Here is a 19,051-nt window from a genome sequence, read left to right as displayed (position 1 = left end):
TAAGCTTATTAAAAATGTAAAGGACACATCGGTTACATTCAGTAATGCAAAGATACTGAGGCACTAAATTCAGCATCAAAGGTATGGGGAATTTGTTGGGTGCAGAGTAGGTTTTAAGGGTAAGAAGTTTGACTGTGACGTGTGTACACTTATTATATGGCACTATGGTTTCTACTAAAGTTGGCTTGCAGATGTTTGAAGCTGTGCAAATACTTACATGACTCAGGAAGTGTGGTTTGAGTGCAGAATACCATGGGCAACAATGGCCACCATATTCACTGGTGAAAAGGTCTCTCTTGTTCTGAACACACAGGCTCTGATTTGAAAACGTTCAAGTTCAGAACAAGGTTTGTAGGTCTGCTGCTGTACTCATTTCCCCCTACCAAACTGAATAAAGCATTTATTATCTACAGGGTGAGAAGCAGGCACCCAACCTGGTTTCTTTCAGGTGCGTCATTAAAGTGCTGATCACTTGTTTGGAAGGTGAGAGTGTCTGCCTCCCTAAAGGGGGAGAACATATGTCCATCCTCCAGGAAAATGCTGTCATTTTTTGCCTCCCAGTGTAGGAGATATATAAGCAGAAACCTGTTTTTACTTGCAGACTGCCCTCTCTGGATTATGGAGATGAAATATTTTCTGCCAAAGAACAGAATGCAACACAACAGATTTATCTTGGGAAACAGTCATACAAAATGCAAAGCAGAGGTGTATCTAGGGTAGGGCAGGCAGGGCACGTGCCCCGGGCACCACTTGAAGGGGGCACCATTTTTGAAAATTAAAAAAAAATTAGAAACGGCCACCAAAAACAAGATGGCCACTGTGCATGCTCAAATGGCCTCTGTGAGGCCCTAGGCCATGCCAGGACTTGCAGAGGCCATTTGAGCATGTGTGGTGGCCATCTTGTTTTCAGCGGCCATTTTTAAAAAAAATTTATTTTTAAAAATGGCCACCGCACATACTCAAGTGGTCCCTGTGAGGCCCTAGAGGCCAGTGGGGGCAGGGGGAACCTTTGAAGACCCCCTCACAGCCCTTAGGAAGCCCCCCCAAAGGGGCTACAGGTTAAAAAAATTAAAAAAATTAATATAAGATACTGTACACATATTCAGATTGGCACTATGTACAGAGAATCAGGGCTTGTGAATACTGAGCTGAAGCTTATGAGTTAGGATTGTATTCATTTGCTCTTATTTTGCTTCTTGTGATAAATGAGTTAAATGTGATGTCTTAATAATATGGCTATTAATGGTCTTTGAATCAGCATGAAATCCTTAGTATTAAGCCCCACTGGGAGTTTCTTGCTCTCTTTCTCTCATTTTAACTGTCTTTCTGAAATACTAGAATATATTCCAAGCAGTGACACAGTTTACTCTGCATATCCTTTAATTATTTTCAGAGTATCAGGGAAAAGTCAAATTCTCCATTTATTTTAAAAACTGATGTAATAGTGATGCTACAATGCATAGTAGAGAATTAGACAGGCACTTCTGGTTAGTTTTCCAAGTACACCTCCACATAGTATTTGGATATTTCATGAGCCCCAGCATACTGAAATTTGTAGTTTTCCAGCATTTTTTGGTCTGGCTACATCCACTGCTAAATAGTTTTTGAAAGATTAAAAGATTAACGAGCTTGACTAGTATTTTTCAGCTGATATTGTGGTAAAGTTACCTCAAAGATGGGTGTCAGATGTTTGGACGGGGGCGCAATTTCAGTGCTTGCCCTAGGCTCTATTTTCCCTAGATACGCCTCTGATGCAAAGTATTTTCTTGGTTCCTACATATAATCACTCAGAATCATGCCTAGTGAAGAATAATCTTTGCTAGTATATTAGAGAAGGGCTCCCACTCAATGAAAAGCATCAGATCAGAGTCAATTTGTTGTTCAGTCACCACTCCAAATATGTAGCCTTCATTCAACAATAATTTCCACTTCAACTTGAAAAAATAAATGCAACTTCTCTCACTGGAAAAGAATGCCATCCATCAGGCCTGACAGGCATGATTCTGAGTGATTATATGTAGGAACCAAGAAAATGAACCAGTCCCGGTGGACAACAGAAAGAGAAATGCAGGCCCAGTAATTGGATGCAGGCATTCCATGAATTAGCAGTTATAGAATCAAAATGGCTTTCAACTGTACTAAATCTAAAAGCTCAGTGTACTGTTATATAAGAGCATCTACTGAAGGGCTGAGTGAGATACAAAACAAATTGTGTTTTTAGCTGATTTATTGGGGCTGTTTTGGAATTTTGCTGATTTCATAATTCCATTCTTGGAGAACAGCATTTAACTCATGGCCTGAAAACATTTGCAATAAAATAGGGTGTTGAATTTATCTCCAATGGAGGAAAGTGTTTGCAGATTAACTGCTTTCTTTGGGTTCAAACATGAGGGCTGATATGATAACTGTCATCCATTTACTTAAGCAGATTAATGACAGTTTCATGAGAAGAATGTTTTATTTGAATGTTCTCATAACACCCTCACGGGCAAACAACTTAATAATAATACTACTAAAAAGAAATGAAACAAATGAACATATAGACTGACTTCTTTCTAACAACTGTTCAAAAGCACATGAACTGAGTAGTACTCAGCAGAGGTGCACCTAGGTAATTTTGGAGCCTGGACCGAAAGGCCTTTGGAGCACCCACCACCACCACACACTGCAAGTTACACATCCTCCTCCTCCTCCTCCTCCACACACACACACACCCCGTGACACACACAGTATTTTTAACACGCAGGTTCTTGAGGGCACAAACAGCAACTGAACTCTCAAGAACTTAAGACTATAAAACAGTTATATTTATGCAAATATGCATTAGCAGAAACATTTCAACATGCAACTTAATATATTCCCATCCCACATATTTCTTTCCCCATTCCCCCTCTGTCTCTAAAGCAGAGGTCATGTTCAGCATAGGTCACAGTCCTGCTCGGCTGCCCAGCACAACACGGACTGGCGGGGTGGCGACCACACCACCCGGGACAGTCTAAAGAGACTTGCTTCTGCCCAGAAGTCCATGGTTAAGAGTGCCTCTGGTACTCAGCAACATTAGCATCTCCTCCTCAATATCCTACGTTGCTCTGGATCTTCGGTTACTGAGTTCCAACGCATGTGAGGTTTAACAGATTTTCTTCATTAAGCTTCTTCCTATAATGCAAGCAATGCCAAATTTAATACTAGAGATGTGCACGGTCCGGGCCAGTCCGGACCGGCACCGAAGGGGGGCCCTTTCTTTTAGGGCGGGAGGGCTTTCTTACCCCTCCCGCCTCTTCACCCCTCCAGCGCCCGTATTTAACTGAATAACGGGGCGCTGGAAACCAGCCGCCCCCGCCCCCGCCGCCCCCCCCGAGCAGATTTACATACAAAAGTACCCATACCCCTGCCGCTGCTGTCGCCCGCCTGCCCGCCATCCAGCCCTCCCTCCCAGCTGCCCGCCCGCCCGCGTCCTTACCCAAAGCTTCAGGAGGAAACGAGAGGAGCTACCGAACAGAGCTCCTCTCGTTAGGAAGGCCTCCAGCAGACTGAAGGTGCTTTGCATGCGCGCGCCGCAAAGGACGCCAATTGCCGGAGGCCCAGTCTACCCGGCCTTTTCCCAGCGGGTAGACCGGGCCTCCGGCGATCGGCGTCCTTTGGGCGGGGGTGGCTGGTTTCCAGCACCCTGTTATTCAGTTAAATACGGGCGCTGGAGGGGGCGAAGAGGCGGGAGGGGTAAGAAAGCCCTCCCGCCCTTAAAGTTATACCCCCCACCCGGACCCGGACCAGCCAGGGCCGAACCGGTCCGGCAGTTCGGCCATTCCTTAGAATGGCCGCCGGACCGGTTCGGACTCACCCCTATTTAATACCAAATACCAAACAAAATGACCAGATCAGGTCATTTCTAGCCATTCTGGCTGTTCATGCTGTCATCCACCCTTACAACCAAGGACTTGTATGAATCCAGCTGACATTAAGTGTCATACCTTAAATTAGTTCACCAAACTCAATGCTGGTCATGAAATTTAAATCACTATTGGATGTTATTGTAACCTACTAAATGTGGGGGAAATGAAAAGATTTCAATTATGCATAAAAACAGAATCTAAAGAAGAACACAGGAAACACTGTTGGCACAATACTTTGAGGCACCCCCCCCAAAAAAACCCATATTGATAAGAATTTCAAATTATTTTTCAATAAAGAAATGCCTGCTGGATATCCATCTAACTATAGCGACATACAGACCATACAGGGGGAAGAAGAAAGAAGGGAACAGCTTGGGTGGGGCACTGACTGTCCTGTCTTTGTCTCTGCCCCACCTTTCCTCGGGTGTGTAGGATCTCCTTGGGCTGCTGCTGCTGCTGTGGCCCCTGCTCCTACATAGGGCAGGCTGGCCCAAGGGCTCTCGTCCTTGTGGCTCTCAGCCATGTGGCAAGCTGCCTGGGGCCCAGAAGAACTTTCTCCTTGCAGCCCAGAAGACCTTCCTTCCTGCAACCAAGAAGCTAGCAAGAAATTGCATAAGTCTGGTTCTGGTTTTTATTAAGCCAAGAAGCTGTGGTGGGTTTGTCTGGGGAGATGTGTCTGGGAGAGCGAAAAAGTGGGCATGGAGTGGGGGCAGCAATATCACAGGTAGCGGGCAGAGGGAGGTATGGCGGTGGGAGTTGGGCAGGCAGTTACAGGGGGAAACGGTCCAGGCAATTGAGGCCTGTTCCTTTTTCCGGCCCTTCTCCCAACCCTCTGACCCCAGGGAGCTCTGAGAACACTCCTTCGAGGATTAGGGTGCTGCTGCTGAATGCCAGGTCAGTTAATGCTAAAACCTCCCTCATCCATGATTTGATTGTGGATGAGCGTGCTGACGTGGTATGTGTGACAGAGACCTGGTTAGATGCGCTGGGCGGGGTTGGTCTCTCTCAGCTCTGCCCTCCAGGTTTCCAGATCGTGCAACAGCCCCACCTCGAGGGTCGGGGAGGAGGCGTTGCAGTCATCTTTCGAGAGACCCTCCCCGTTTCCAGGTGCCCGGTCAGGCAATCTCAGAATTTTGAGTGTTTGTCCTTGAGGGTGGGCCTCTGAGATAGGCTGGGGATTCTGTTGGTGTACCGACCACCCCGCTGCACTTCAGTCTCCTTACCTGAGCTGGCGGGGGTGGTCTCGGAGGTGGCCTTGGGTTCCCCCAGGCTTATTGTTTTGGGGGATTTCAATGTCCACACTGAGGCCCCCCTAGTGGGTGCAGCTCAGGAATTCATGGCCTCCATGGCAACCATGGGCCTGTCTCAATTGGTATCGGGCCCTACCCACATGGCAGGACACACTCTGGATCTGGTTTTTGCCGACCGGGAAATAAATGGTCTGCAGGTGGGAGAATTTGAGACCACTCCCTTGTCATGGACAGATCATCATCTGGTGGGGTTTAGTTTGACTGCTCCATCTCCATCTCCATCTGGGCCAATTAGGATGGTCCACCCCCAGAGGCTTATGGATCTGCTTGGATTCCAGACGGCTCCCGGGGAGTTTCCAGTGTTCAGAGCTGGTGAACCTCTCGAGGCCCTGGTTGATCTCTGGAATGGAGAGACGGCCCGGGCTGTTGACACGGTTGCCCCTAAACGCCCTCTCCGGCTTGGTGGAGCCCGATCTGCTCCTTGGTTTTCCTCGGAGCTTAGGGCGATGAAGGAACTCAGACGACGGCTGGAACGACGCTGGAGGAAGAGTCGTGACGAATCTGACCGAACACGGGCTAGATCCCATTTTAGAGACTACTCCGTGGCGGTGGGGGCAGCGAAGAGATGCTTTTTCTCCGCCTCCATTGCGTCTGCTCAGTGCAGACAAACAGAGCTGTTTCGTGTGGTTAAAAACCTTGCTCCACACATCCCCCCAGACAATGGGGGAGGAGTCATCTACAGCTCTTTTGATCAGTTTGCCTGTCACTTTGCAGATAAAGTCACTCGCATCCGTGCTGACCTGGACTCCAGAGTTTTGGCAGTTCCAGCAGACGTGCCTCTGGTACCATCTGGTCCTGTTGTGTTGAATTCTTTTCGGTTGGTGCAGCCTGAGGATGTGGACAAGATCCTGGGCAGTGTGCAGGCAACTTTGTGCACTCTTGACCCTTGCCCTTCATGGTTAATAAAAGCTGCCAGGGAGGGGACAGGCAGATGGCTGGAGGTGATCATTAATGCTTCATTAAGGGAGAGCAGGATGCCATCGTGCCTCAAGGAGGCGTTGGTAAGACCACTATTTAAAAAGCCCTCCCTTGATCCCTCCAACCAAGATAACTATAGACCTGTGTCTAACCTTCCCTTTTTGGGCAAGGTGATGGAGCGTGTGATGCACGCTCAGAGGGTCTTGGATGATACGGATTATCTGGACCCTTTTCAATCTGGCTTCCGCCCCGGGTATGGGACTGAGACTGCCTTGGTTGCTCGAGTGGATGACCTACGGCGGAAACTAGACAGAGGGAGTGCATCCCTGTTGGTACTGCTGGACCTCTCGGCGGCGTTCAATACCATTGACCATGGTATCCTTCTGGGCCGCCTCTCGAGTATGGGAATCAGAGGCACTGTTTTGCAGTGGTTCCGGTCCTTTCTTGGGGGGAGGGTCCAGAAGATGGTGCTGGGGGACTACTGCTCGGCCCCGTGGCCATTGGCCTGTGGGGTCCTGCAGGGATCGGTCTTGTCCCCCGTGCTGTTTAACATCTACATGAAGCCGCTGGGAGAGGTCATCCGGGGACTTGGACTGAGTTGTCAGCAATATGCGGATGACACTCAGCTCTATCTCTCCTTGTCATCTAATCCTAGGGAGGCAATGGATGTCCTGAATCGGGGTCTGGAGGCCTTTATGGGTTGGATCTGGGCTAATAAACTGAAATTTAACCCGGATAAGACAGAGGTACTGCTGGTCAGTAGGAGAGCCAATCGGGATGAGGAGATTTTACCGGTTCTAGATGGGGTTGCACTCCCCTTGAAGGAGCAAATGCACAGCTTAAGGGTACTACTGGACCCGGCACTGCTTTTGGAGGCTCAGGTGGAGGCGGTGGCCAGGGGTGCCTTGGCACGGTTTTGGCTAGTGCGCCAGCTGCGTTCCTTTCTCGAGAAGGCAGATCTGGCCACGGTTACCCATGCCTTAGTCATGTCGCGGCTGGATTATTGTAACATGCTCTATGTGGGGCTGCCCTTGAAGAATATCCGGAAACTGCAGCTAGTGCAAAACGCGGCAGCTAGGGTTTTATCCAGAGCTGCAAATTGGGAGCACATCACCCCCATTTTGAAAGAGCTGCACTGGCTGCCGGTTCGTTTCCGGGTCCAATTCAAGGTGCTGATTTTGACCTTTAAAGACCTTAATGGTTTGGGCCCGGGGTATTTGAGAAACCGCCTGCTCCCAAGGGTTCCTGCCCGCTTGACGAGGACATCTGAGGGGGCCCTGCTCCGGGTGCCGACAATGAGAGAGGCCCGGCTGTCGTGCACTCGGGACAGGGCCTTCTCTGTTGCTGCCCCCAGACTCTGGAATGCTCTCCCAGTGGCCATTCGTTCCTCAGACTCCATCACGGCTTTTAGAAAGCTTGTAAAGACTTGGCTTTTTACCCAGGCTTTTACATAATCGTTTTTACTGCTGCTTCTGGGTGTTTTTACCTGTTGTGTTGTTTTTATGCTAGTATTTTATAGATTTTAAATTGTCTGTTTTTATATATTTTTAGCTTAATATTTTTATTGTCTTTTATTGTATGTTTTAACTTTTGTAAACCACGTTGGGGTTGTCTTAACAAAAGGCAGTATATAAATGCAACAATAAATAAATAAAATAAATAAATACTTTGATTCAACATGCACCTTTATAGTATGAATGACAAATTAGAACTAGATTGTTAATGATAGTGGGAAAAGACTATTATAAATTATTGCAGATCATATTTCTTTTATGAAATGTGTGTTTCGTCATGCAACCATTAGGACATAAAGAATAGTTTCTGCAATGTCTCTTTAGCCATTGGTGCTGAATGCCTCTCAGGTGAAAGTTCTTGTGGAGTTGCTGAGGACCATGATAAGTGGGTTTGATTAAGCATTTCTAGGAAAATAGGAAGCTGCCTTATACCGAGTCAGACCATTGGTCCATCTAGCTCAGTATTGTCTACACAGACAGGCAGCGGCTTCTCCAAGGCTGCAGGCAGGAGTCCCTCTCAGCCCTAGCTTGGAGATGCCAGGGAGGGAATTGGGAACCTTCTGCATGCAAGCATGCAGACACTCTTCCCAGAGTGACCCCAGCTCCTAGAAGAATATCTTACAGTGCTCACACATGTAGTCTCCCATTCAAATGCAAACCAGAGCAGACCCTGCTTAGCAAAGGGGACAATTCATGCTTGCTACTATGAGACCAGCTCTCCTCACACATTCCTAGCCCAGTGTGGCTTTTATTTATTTATTTGATAATTTGTATACTGCCCACTACCAAAGTCTCTAGGAGGTTTACCACATAAAACCAACCAAAAACAAAACAAGCGTTTCACAGTTAAAACATATACATACATATCTGATTTAAAATATCCATAAAAACATCAACTGACTAAAAAGCTTAGCTGAAGAGATGTGTCTTGCATTATTTTGTAAAAGCCAACAGGAAGTGCATTCCACAGTCCTGGGGCAACTACATAGAAGGTATACCTTTGAATCGCCACCAGATGAGCTGGCAGCATTCTCAGACAAACCTCCCTTGAAGATCTTAATAGGTGGTGGAGTTCATACCAAAGAAAGTGTTCTCTCAAATACTGTGGGCCCAAGCCATTAAGGGCTTTATAGGTAATAACCAGCACTTGGTATTTTGCCTGGGAAACTATTGGTAGCCAGTGTAGATTTTTTAGAACCAGAGTAATTTTGTCTCTATGGGGCATCCCAGAGACCAATCTGGCAGCAGCATTCTGGACTAACTGCAGTTTCCAGACTACGTACAAAGGCAGCCCCACGTGGAGTGCATTGCAGTAGTCAAGCCTGGAGGTTACCAGCATGTGTACCACTGTCTTAAAGTCACTCACTTCCAGGAAAGTGTGCAGTTGGTGAACCAGTCGAAACTGATAAAAAGCACTCCTGGCCACCGCCTCCACCTGAGGTATGAAAGAGAAAGTTGGGTCCAGAAGTACTCCCAAACTGTGAACCTATTCCTTCTGGGGGAGTGTAACCCCACCCAGAACAGGCACATCTATTCAATTTCCTGAACTACGGCATCCTACAGTGAGCACTTCCATCTTGTTTGGAGTCAGTCTCAGTTTGTAATCCCTCATCCAGCCCATTACTGCCTCAAGGCAAGCATTTAGGGAAGTTATGCCATTGCCTGATGCAGTAGACATGGAGTTGATTTGGGTGTCATCACCATACTAATAACACCCTGCACCAAATCCACTGATGATCTCTCCCAGTGTTTTCATGTAGATGTCAAAAAGCATTGGAGACAAAATGGAGCCCTGAGGGACACCATACAAAAGCTCTTGCTTTGTAGAGGAGCAGTCTCCAAGTAACACATTCTTGTTGGAACACATAGATCTTGGATCCCTCACTCTTGGATTCGAGGAGATCAATGGAAGGATCCATACCTGATGCCGATTTGTTCATGTCCCTGGGGCATAGAGTTGTGATCAGTGTTCCTACTAATTTTTTCCCCTGTCTGTGCACAGAATGAGGTTTGGTCTGGATGGCAGTATTAAGGCAGTGTTTGCACACATGCATTCTGAATGGGGCCTCTTGATTCAACCTGAATCTAAAATTAACTGAGCAGATATCAAAGAACTTGTGAGCACACGCCTTAGAGGGAGCACTGGTTGTGATCATGTCCATTTTTCTTATGCAGACTTGACTAAAGCAAATGCTGAAACATTTTAGACTAGTGACTCATCAAAGAGGGTTTTTTCCTCAAATGATTTTTTTTTTTTTTTACATTTATATCCCACTCTTCCTCCAAGGAGCCCAGAGCGGTGTACTACAGTACATACTTGAGTTTCTCTTTCACAACAACCCTGTGAAGTAGGTTAGGCTGAGAGAGAAGTGACTGGCCCAGAGTCACCCAGCTAGTTTCATAGCTGAATGGGGATTTGAACTCGGGTCTCCCCAGCCCTAGTCCAGCACTCTAACCACTACACCACGCTGGCTCTCATCCTCCTTTTTAGAGCATCCTCCTTTTTATGTGTGTTAACCTAGAATTGTACAGCACCAACCCCTCATATACTATAATGTATGACATATTACAATAAGTACTTAAGTGGTATAGCAAGAAAATGCTTGACTAACAAGCAGAAGGTTGGGGATTCAAATAAATCCCCACTGGTACTATATATGGCAGCAGCAATATAGGAAGATGCTGAAAGGCATCATCTCACACTGCGCGGGAGGAGGCAATGGTAAACCCCTCCTGTATTCTACCAAAGACAACCAGAGGGCTCTGTGGGCACCAGGAATAGAAATTGACTTGACGGCACACTTTACTTACTTACTTATAGGAAGACATATTGTACATTGGTTACAATATTATTGGTTATGATGTGATTATTTTTCTTTCTTGGGGTGATTCCTCAGTATTGGATCTGAGTAACAGGCAGGAGATCCCTTTAAGCTATTCCACCAACCACTGACAGGAGAAGTAAAAGCCTGTCAAGGCTGTCACAGCCCCATTCTCTGCACTGGCCCCCACCCCCTTGTGTCTGATGTCAGACACAGGGGGAGGCGCAGTGCCCGGGGCCGGGGAGAGGAGAGAGCATCCCTCCCCAGCCACTGTGAAATGCTGGCTGGAGAGGAGAGGTGTGTACCTCGGACTCCCAGCCAGCAAGCGCTTTTCTGGGTGTGGGAGGGGGCAAGAGGGTGCCCTGGGGAGGGGTCCCCTGATCCTTGGGGCCTAGGGACAATTGTCCCCCCTTGCTGAATGGTGGCTACTGCTGCCATGGCAGTGGCATGCCTGTTGCAGCCTCCACTCACAGTAGAAACTCTGAGTCAGATACCAAGGAGGTAGGACCAGCACTAATGCCAGTGCAGGATTGTGACACTAGGCCAGAATCTCAGGAGGCAGGGCCTCCCTTGGGGTCTGGGCTCCCTAGGACAACACACCTCTGGAATTTGAGCCTACTGCACAGCCAGCCTCTCCCCTACCATCACACTTCCTGGTCTGCAGGCCAGAGCTGAGAACAAGCCAGCAGGAGTAGCATTTTGGAGTCTGGCACAGCAGGAGGCATGGCAGTCCCTAAAGGTCTGCCTGCTTCTTTAAGGCTTCCCCTCTCCAGGCAGGGAGGTGAAGCTTAGGAGGAGTCTCGGCTCAAGAGTACCTGAGGGCTCAGTATGCCTCCAAGGAATGTTGAGTCAACTTGCTCCCTTGGACCTCTTCAAAGTATTGTGGCTGGGCCTGCTGACATGTCACAGACATCTGGCTTAGGGCAGTTGCCTCTTTAGATGAAGGCCTTAAGCATGAACAGCCCAAGCAGGAGGGTGACTGACTCGACAGGGGTGGGACTTGCAACCTGCTTGCCTGCTGTGTGCACCGAAGACTTTTTTACAATGACTGGACACAGGGCAGGTATCATGAAGCAACGTGCACATATGATTTTTAGGCTAGTCCTGTCAGTCTGAGAATAGAACATATGTTAGCTGTGTGGCTATTTGGTGGTGGTGACTTGGAAAGGATTAAAGAGGTGAACTCTTCCATCATCATCCATAATCGGTAGGACTGGGAAAGATCCCTGGCTGAAACTCTGGAGAGCCTCTTTGAGTTAGTTCAGACAGTACTGAGTTAGATGGGCTGACAGTCTGAATCAACAGAAGGCAGCTTCATATGTTAAGTATACAGTGCAGACTTGCATTGGCAAGGCCAGTTCCAGTGACATTCTGATAGTAATGTGCTAATCAACATGCATTTTAGCAGCTATTTGAAGATAAGAAATACTGCAGTAGGGAAAGGAGATACTGCTTGATCATCTGGGTGCTGTATAGCATGGATTAGCAACAGGCCTAGGAGAAAGTAAGATATCTACCACTGTCAGGGTGTTAGAGGAAGCTTCCCTAACAGTTACAGATGTACATAAATGTGGTCAGGATACACTGGAAAGAGAGAATTTTATGGAAAATAGTCCAGAAAACAGCTTTTACCAAAATTAACAGAAAATGGTAATATTCCTAGTTTTGATCCTGGCTTGATACTAAAACCCATCTCTGAAGTGGACTATAATTCTTTTGAAAGGTTTGATTAAGAACAGGAATGGCCTGGATTAGGACATAGTGATACAGTGGAATGAAAAGCAGTGGAGACCTCTAGTTTCAGCACCATGAAATGCTGGCATCGTGCCTCTTCCATGCAAATGAGGTAACAAATGCCACCTGCTGGTAACTGAAAGAATAAAGTCAGAAAATGTTAAATCCAGGGCTGAAAAGGCAAATAACCATTTGTGAAAACATTTGTGAAAACTGTCCCATCAGTGTCAACAGAGGACAAAAACCAAAAACCTGGGTGGTGTTTCTAAGCACATTGTTATTGGATGATACATAAGATTGAGACATCTTTCCTCAGGTGTAACAACTCAGGGAAATGGCTCCCATGCCGCTGTATAAATTTCTGCTTTCTGCTGTAAGATCTGAACTTGAACTCAGGTTATACGTCAATCCCGGAAGTTTCCTGGAACAACAGGTGAAATATGAGAGTCCCACTTCACGCTTTATACCAAAGCAAGGGAAGTAGATGAACTCTTGCACTGCATCAGTTTGAAGCCTACTCTGGGAAGAGCAGAAGCAGCTTCAGAAGGTGAGCAAGCTTTTCTAAACAGAACAATATCAAGCCTTTCCCCCCTCCAAACTAACTAACAGGAGGAGGGAAGATTTTGATTTCTCTTTAAGGGATAAGTCCTAGTCTGTGTGTTTGTTATTTGCCAGGGCTAACATTTGCCAGGGCTAGAAAACTCCTGTGGCATCCAGTTTTTGTTTGTCACTGCCTGGAGTGGGTGGAGTCAGCTAGGGCTGTGGGAGGCCCCACATTCCTTTGAGATACATCCTGTGTCTCAGTTTGAAGCCTACTCTCTACATAAGAGGTGAAGGCCCAAGAGCATAGCAAACAGGAGATAGCAAACAGGGCATTGGAGTTTTGTGGGAGTTTATCGGGAAGTGTGCGGGGGAGCCTGAAACAAGTCCCTGTGATCACAAGGAGCCCAGTGGAGAAGAGAAGGTAAGTACAAATCCCTTTCTCATATAAATACTGATCCCTCCCTCATTCCTGAGAAAGGTTGTTTGGACAGTTAAATAGCTGACCAATACAGCTGAGACCTATCCTTCTAATAAACTATTTCTAAATACTGTAAACAGCCAACAAAACCAGTTATGAAGACAGAAAGTCAGCAGTGGAGGGGGCACTTCTCAGTGTATTGCACAGAGTATCACATGTATGACTATTTGCTGCATGGGCAGAAGTCATGGGTGTGTGCTCAGTAGACCAAGGTGGTGGATCTAGAGAAGCTCAGAAAGACAGAAAGGCATGCAGAGAGGCATGCCACCTTTGCAATGCAGAATGCAGATTGTAGAGCACATCTCACAAACAGAACAAACCACAACTCAAGGAAGGCGGGCACCCAACTTCTGGCTTTGTCAATCCAAAATCCAGCAAAACCAGGTAGTTAAAAATATAGCAGCAATAGCACAGCATATTATACTCAATACTGAGAAAAGAAAACCACAGGATAAACCTTCCATGATTCCTTCCTTCCTCTTCTCCTGATGTATCATCTTCAAGGGCTCACTAGGGGCTCTCTCTGCTGCTGCCCCCCCCCCAGCTCTGTGAAAACATTTTGAAATATCCTCCTCTTTTGTTCCCTCTACCCAGCCAATGGGGACACAGTTGCCTATGACAACACTTGATTTGTATAACAAGCCAACCAAGGAAGGAGATCTCAAGCCAATTGGAAGCCAGTGCCAGAAAACCAATCAGCAAGGGGGGAAAGCCCACCTGAATGGTGCTCGAATCACCTGAATCAATTCAAGCTTGAATCAGGCCCTTTATTCTAAGGGTGGTTTGATTTGAGTTTGAATCAGCCTGATTCAAGCTAAATTGATTTGACTCAAATCTATTTGCACATCTCTACTGTGTTCCTCTCCTGCTGAAGCTGCCTTTTTTGTGCTGCTTATTGTGTTGTTAGGTGTCTATTTTAAACTTCGTAACAGATTTGTATTTAACTTTTGTCCAAATTTTTAATAGGTTTGTATTGTTTAATATGTTGCGGACTGCCTTGGGATTATTTTTTAATGAAGATGGTATATACATTTAATGATAAATAAATGTAATGAATAATATCCCATCTGTCTATAGATGGACAGAACATTCCAGTTTGAGAATTGTTGAATGACAAAGCTCTGGGATGGGGGTGCGGGGTCAATACTTCAGATCTGCCTTTTTCATTCACTGAGTTCAGGACATTTTTTTGTACACATATACTGGAAAGGTAACATATGCACTCCCCTCATCCTGCTGATCAATGCTATGAGAGGTCTCTTGGACATATGGTTCACAGGATCCCTACAGAAGTGTTGTATAATTTTATTTCTAACCATTGTTGTGAATAATGATCAAATTTTTGTGCTGTCGAGTTAGTGTCAACTCCTGACAACCACAGAGCCATGTGGAATTCTTGGTAGAATACAGGAGGTGTTTGCCATTGCCATCTCCTGCACAGTATGAGATGATGCCTTTCAGCACCTTCCAATATTGCTGCAGCCCAATATAGGAGTTGATTCGAACCAACAGCCTCCTGCTCTCTAGGCTGGTTAATTCCCTGCTGTGCTCTAAGGATCAAATAGCTACAGCTCATTTGCCTTTGTGCTCCTGCACCTGTATAACATCACTGTTTCTCCAGAACCACCTTTCTTGACAGGGATTCCTACTCCTTGGAGGGGTCTGAGCTGCCTCCCCTGTTTTCCTTCCAGTCTTGCACTCCTGTCACCAGCAACACCTTTTCCTGCTCACTAGCTGCTTGCTCAGCACTTCCTAGTATCCAGGAAAGCTGCCTCATCTATCCAAAGAATAAGTTAGCCCACCATCTTGCTAGTTCTTAAGGATTTTTTAGTCTCAGAAATGATCATAATTAAATAAATTCCAGTTTAATGAAACAACTGTTGAATGTTAAAACTGTGTGTTTCTACCATCTGTTGTGCTGGCAAGTGAACAGTGAATCACTATAAGGATCTGCAGTTAATAATAGTTTGGCTTTAGTTACTTCATTAGCATGCTAAACAAATCTCATAGGAATTGTTGTTTGTGCCTTGTATTTGGACACACAATGCACAAAACACGTTTAAATAGGGGGAAAATATGTATAGTGTCTAACCCCAACCATGCCATGTGTGTGCCTTCCAGTAGGATTGCCCACATCTTTTTTCTGACAGAGCTCTTATGCTTTTAACAGCTGTGGGGTAATCAAATGCAGCCAGTGAAGCTCTGCCCAGCATACAGATGCTGTGATGTAAATCTTCACCAGCTGAATGTCTGCTTGTTGTGCAACCATTAAGGATACAGAAGTCCTGCCAGAAAAAAGTTGCCCACGCTACTTACAAATCCTCTTAGAGTTACACTGTCAGGTCTATGGCATCGAAGACCTGTTCTCTTCACTCTAGCAAACCTCTTCTGCGCCAGAATTACTAAGACCAGCAGAGCCCATCTTATACCCTTCCTGCTGTAGTGCATGCAGAGAAAAATAGCCCCTGCTGGTGCCTGGTTGATTGCTTACTACTTATTGTAGCTAAAGTATCTTCCATATTTGATATTTGCAGTCCACAACTTCCCATGAGGAGGGTGGATCTTAAATGTTAATTAAAAATTGAGTGATAGTGACAAGGGACAGGAGCGCCCTTCCCCCTGGACTTCTGGGCAGAAGTCCAGTCCCCTGCAGGTTTGGGGGTCCACCGTTGGCTGGCCTGCATGGTGCCATGCTGTTGCTGGCCTGCCCACACTGTGCTGTGTCAGAGGCTGAGCAGCAGGAAGGCAAACAACCTCTTCTGCTGAGAGCTCTGGCTCCATCTTTGCATTTGGATGGCTGGTGCACCTGCCTGGTTGACTCCCTCTCTCCCTCTGCAAGGGCACCTCAACTGGGGACACTGTGCCCTCACATCACTGGGGCCAGGACACCTCTTGGCTCTGCTCTGTTCTGCCACTTGCAGCTGGGCCTCCCACATGGAGCCACCTCCACGCCACTTCCTCCCTGGCCAGCTCCAGACAGCACAGCACAGCAAGCCAAGACTCCCCGTGCTGCCACTGTTGCTGGCTCACTTTTCTGCTCACTTTTCATCTGATCGGTGGTGCTCTGGGGAGGGGACAAGGCAGTCAGCCTTCCTGGAATACACTATACAACAGAAGCTGCCACCACCATGAGGCAAGGTGGGAGCCAGGCTTGTTGACTGGTGATGAAGCAACAGGGGTGGCAGCAGGTGGGGGGGGGCTCTGGCCTCAATGTTGTGTTTCTCCCCCCTCCCCTCCCCACGCACAATTGCTTTTGGGCTCCAAACTTTAGGGATAGTGGCTAGACTGTCCATGCAGAATGTGGTATCTGCAGGTCAGTGGGAAGCATCTTATTCAGAATTTCTTCTGAAAATAAAAAAGTTTCCACCTTTCCTTTCCCAGTAAAAAGTAGTGTGTTCAGCTAATTTTCATGGCAGGACTATCCATGCAAAATGTGGTATGTGCAGGTCAATGGGAACTATCTTATTGATAATTTCTTCTAAAAACATCCCCACAAAAGGTTTCCACCTTTCCCTGAGCATGTACTCATGTAAAAAAACCACCAGTGTATTTAGCTAATTTACATGGCAGGAATGTCCATGCAAAATGTCAGTCAGCCAAAATGTGGTATGGGCAGGTCAGTGGGAGATATCTTATTTGCAATTTCTTCTAAAAATTAAGTTTCCAGCTTTCCCTGAGTATGTTCTGGTGTAAAAAATAATGCATTGCAGCTTATCTTGTGGTGGTGGGAGTGGGGTGTTGGGTGGGGAGGCCTTTAGGTCCAGGCTCCAAAATTACCTAGGTGCACCTCTGACAAGGGATGCAAAGATTTGCACTACTCCCCTGAAACACGGGGCGGGGTCATTGGCTTGCAGTGTAGTCCCTGCGTTGGACTGAGAATAGGAGTTGGACTGAGAATGCATCATTGCACTTAAGAAATGAACTGATATGTACTCTTCTGTGAAACACCTTGTCAATGTAAAGAGTGGTACAATTATTTTGCAGCAGTAATCTCCCTCTTTTATTCTCTTTCATTCACACACACACACACACACACACACACACACACACACACACACACACACACTGGTTTAGTCAAAGCCTTGACTGATTCTTCTTCTGTTGCCTGCCATAGTTCTATAGCTATTCCATCAACTCCTGTAGCCTTCCGACTTGGTAATGACCACACTGCTGATCTAACCTCATCTTCCCGTCCTAAAGGTTCTTGCAAGTAGGGAATATCTTCTAGAGTATCTTGGATGTTGACGTCCCTGCTGTACAGATTTTCAGTATACTTCTTCCATTTCTGTTTGATCTTCTCTGAATCAGTTACTATCTGTCCTTTGGCATCTTTCAACATACCAATTCAAAGTTGAAACCTCTTTCTGAGTTCAGAGATCTTTTGGAAAACTTTCCTTGTTTTTCTGTGTCTATTTCCATCCTCAAGGTCTTTACAAATGTCGTTGTAGTGCTGTTCCTTGTCTCTTCTAACAGATTTCTTATATTCTCTATTAAGTTTCTTCCTGAGGTATATATCTTTCTTGACTTTGGCTTGTCTCCTCTTCTTGACAATTTCCACCATCTGTTCTGACATCCATATTGCTTTTTTCTGTTTCTTGTTCTTTAGCAGTCTCTTTTTGCATTTGGCTGATCAAACTTCTTTGATTTCATTCCACACTTCCTCTGGTTCCCTATCAATGAAGTTCAGAATTTCAAAGCGGTTCCTGATGTTCTCCTTGAAAATGGTGGGTACATTCTCAAAATCATATCATGGAAACTGGATAGCTTTGTCTTTCCACTTTAGCTTGACTTGGAGCTTGCACATGAGCAGTTCATGATCTGTTCCACAATCGGCCTCCGGCCACATCTTTGCTGTTATAACTGAGCTCTTCCACCTCGTTGCACCAATCATGTAATCAGTTTGATTTCTGTGTACTCCATCTGGTGATATCCATGTGTATAGGCACTGCTTTGGTTGTTTGAAGAATGTGTTAGCAATGAAGAGATCATTGGCTTGGCAGAAACTAATAAGTCATTCTACTGCTTCATTTCTGTTTCCTAGGCCAGACAGTCTGACCGTGTTTTCCTCCTTACCACTTTGGCATTCCAGTCTCCAACCACCACCAGCACATCTTGCTTGCATGTTCTGTCAATTTCAGACTGGATTTGAGCATAAAACTCATCAAATTCCTCTTCTTCTGCATCAGGGCATAGACTTGAAAAACTGTCATGTTAAAGGGTTGTTCACAAAATCTAATTAATATTAGTCGGTCACTGACCACATTGTATCCAAGTACAGTCATTGCTATATTCTTCCTGACTATGAAAGCAAAACCTTTCCTTCTTTGTTTTTCATGTCCTGAGTAGTAAATGGTATGAATTTCGGACCGAAAGTGTCCAATTCCAGTCCATTTTAATTTGCTGATGCCCAAGATATCAATCTGCACTTGATTCATTTCATCTTTCACTGTGTCAAGCTTTCCCATTCCATATTCATGCTTCTTACATTCCATGTACCCACTGTAATTCTGTCTTTGCTGCTTCGGATTTTCTTTTTCTGCATGGCAACATAAGCAGCTAGATGTCCAAAAGTCAAATTTTTAAAAAGGGCAGATTGTACATCTGTGTGCTTATGCATATGTAACTGAAAAATATTGTATAGATGGTGGGGACGACATTAACAGATGGGGGAAGTCATGGACCCCTGTGTTTTCTGCTGCACAGGATTATTTTGTTGAGTACAGATCTTTCTGGCTTGTAAAATAATCACAATCCTTCCCTTAGAAACACACACACACACACACACACACACACACACACACACACACACACACACACACAGAGTTTAATTCTTTATGGAGAA

The 19,051-nt window shown here is 45.9% G+C and overlaps 1 protein-coding gene across 2 annotated transcripts in view; it reads left to right on the top strand.

Annotated features, from left to right (window-relative positions):
- SLC22A16 (solute carrier family 22 member 16) overlaps positions 1–19,051 on the top strand; it is a 97,028-nt gene that overhangs the window by 8,174 nt on the left and 69,803 nt on the right. The gene's annotated exons all lie outside the window — the stretch shown is intronic.

The sequence above is a fragment of the Hemicordylus capensis genome, chromosome 1 (assembly GCF_027244095.1).
Source record: "Hemicordylus capensis ecotype Gifberg chromosome 1, rHemCap1.1.pri, whole genome shotgun sequence".
Lineage (NCBI taxonomy): Eukaryota > Metazoa > Chordata > Lepidosauria > Squamata > Cordylidae > Hemicordylus > Hemicordylus capensis.
Note: the sequence above shows the minus strand (reverse complement) of the source record. Positions and strands in the feature narration are given on the sequence as shown.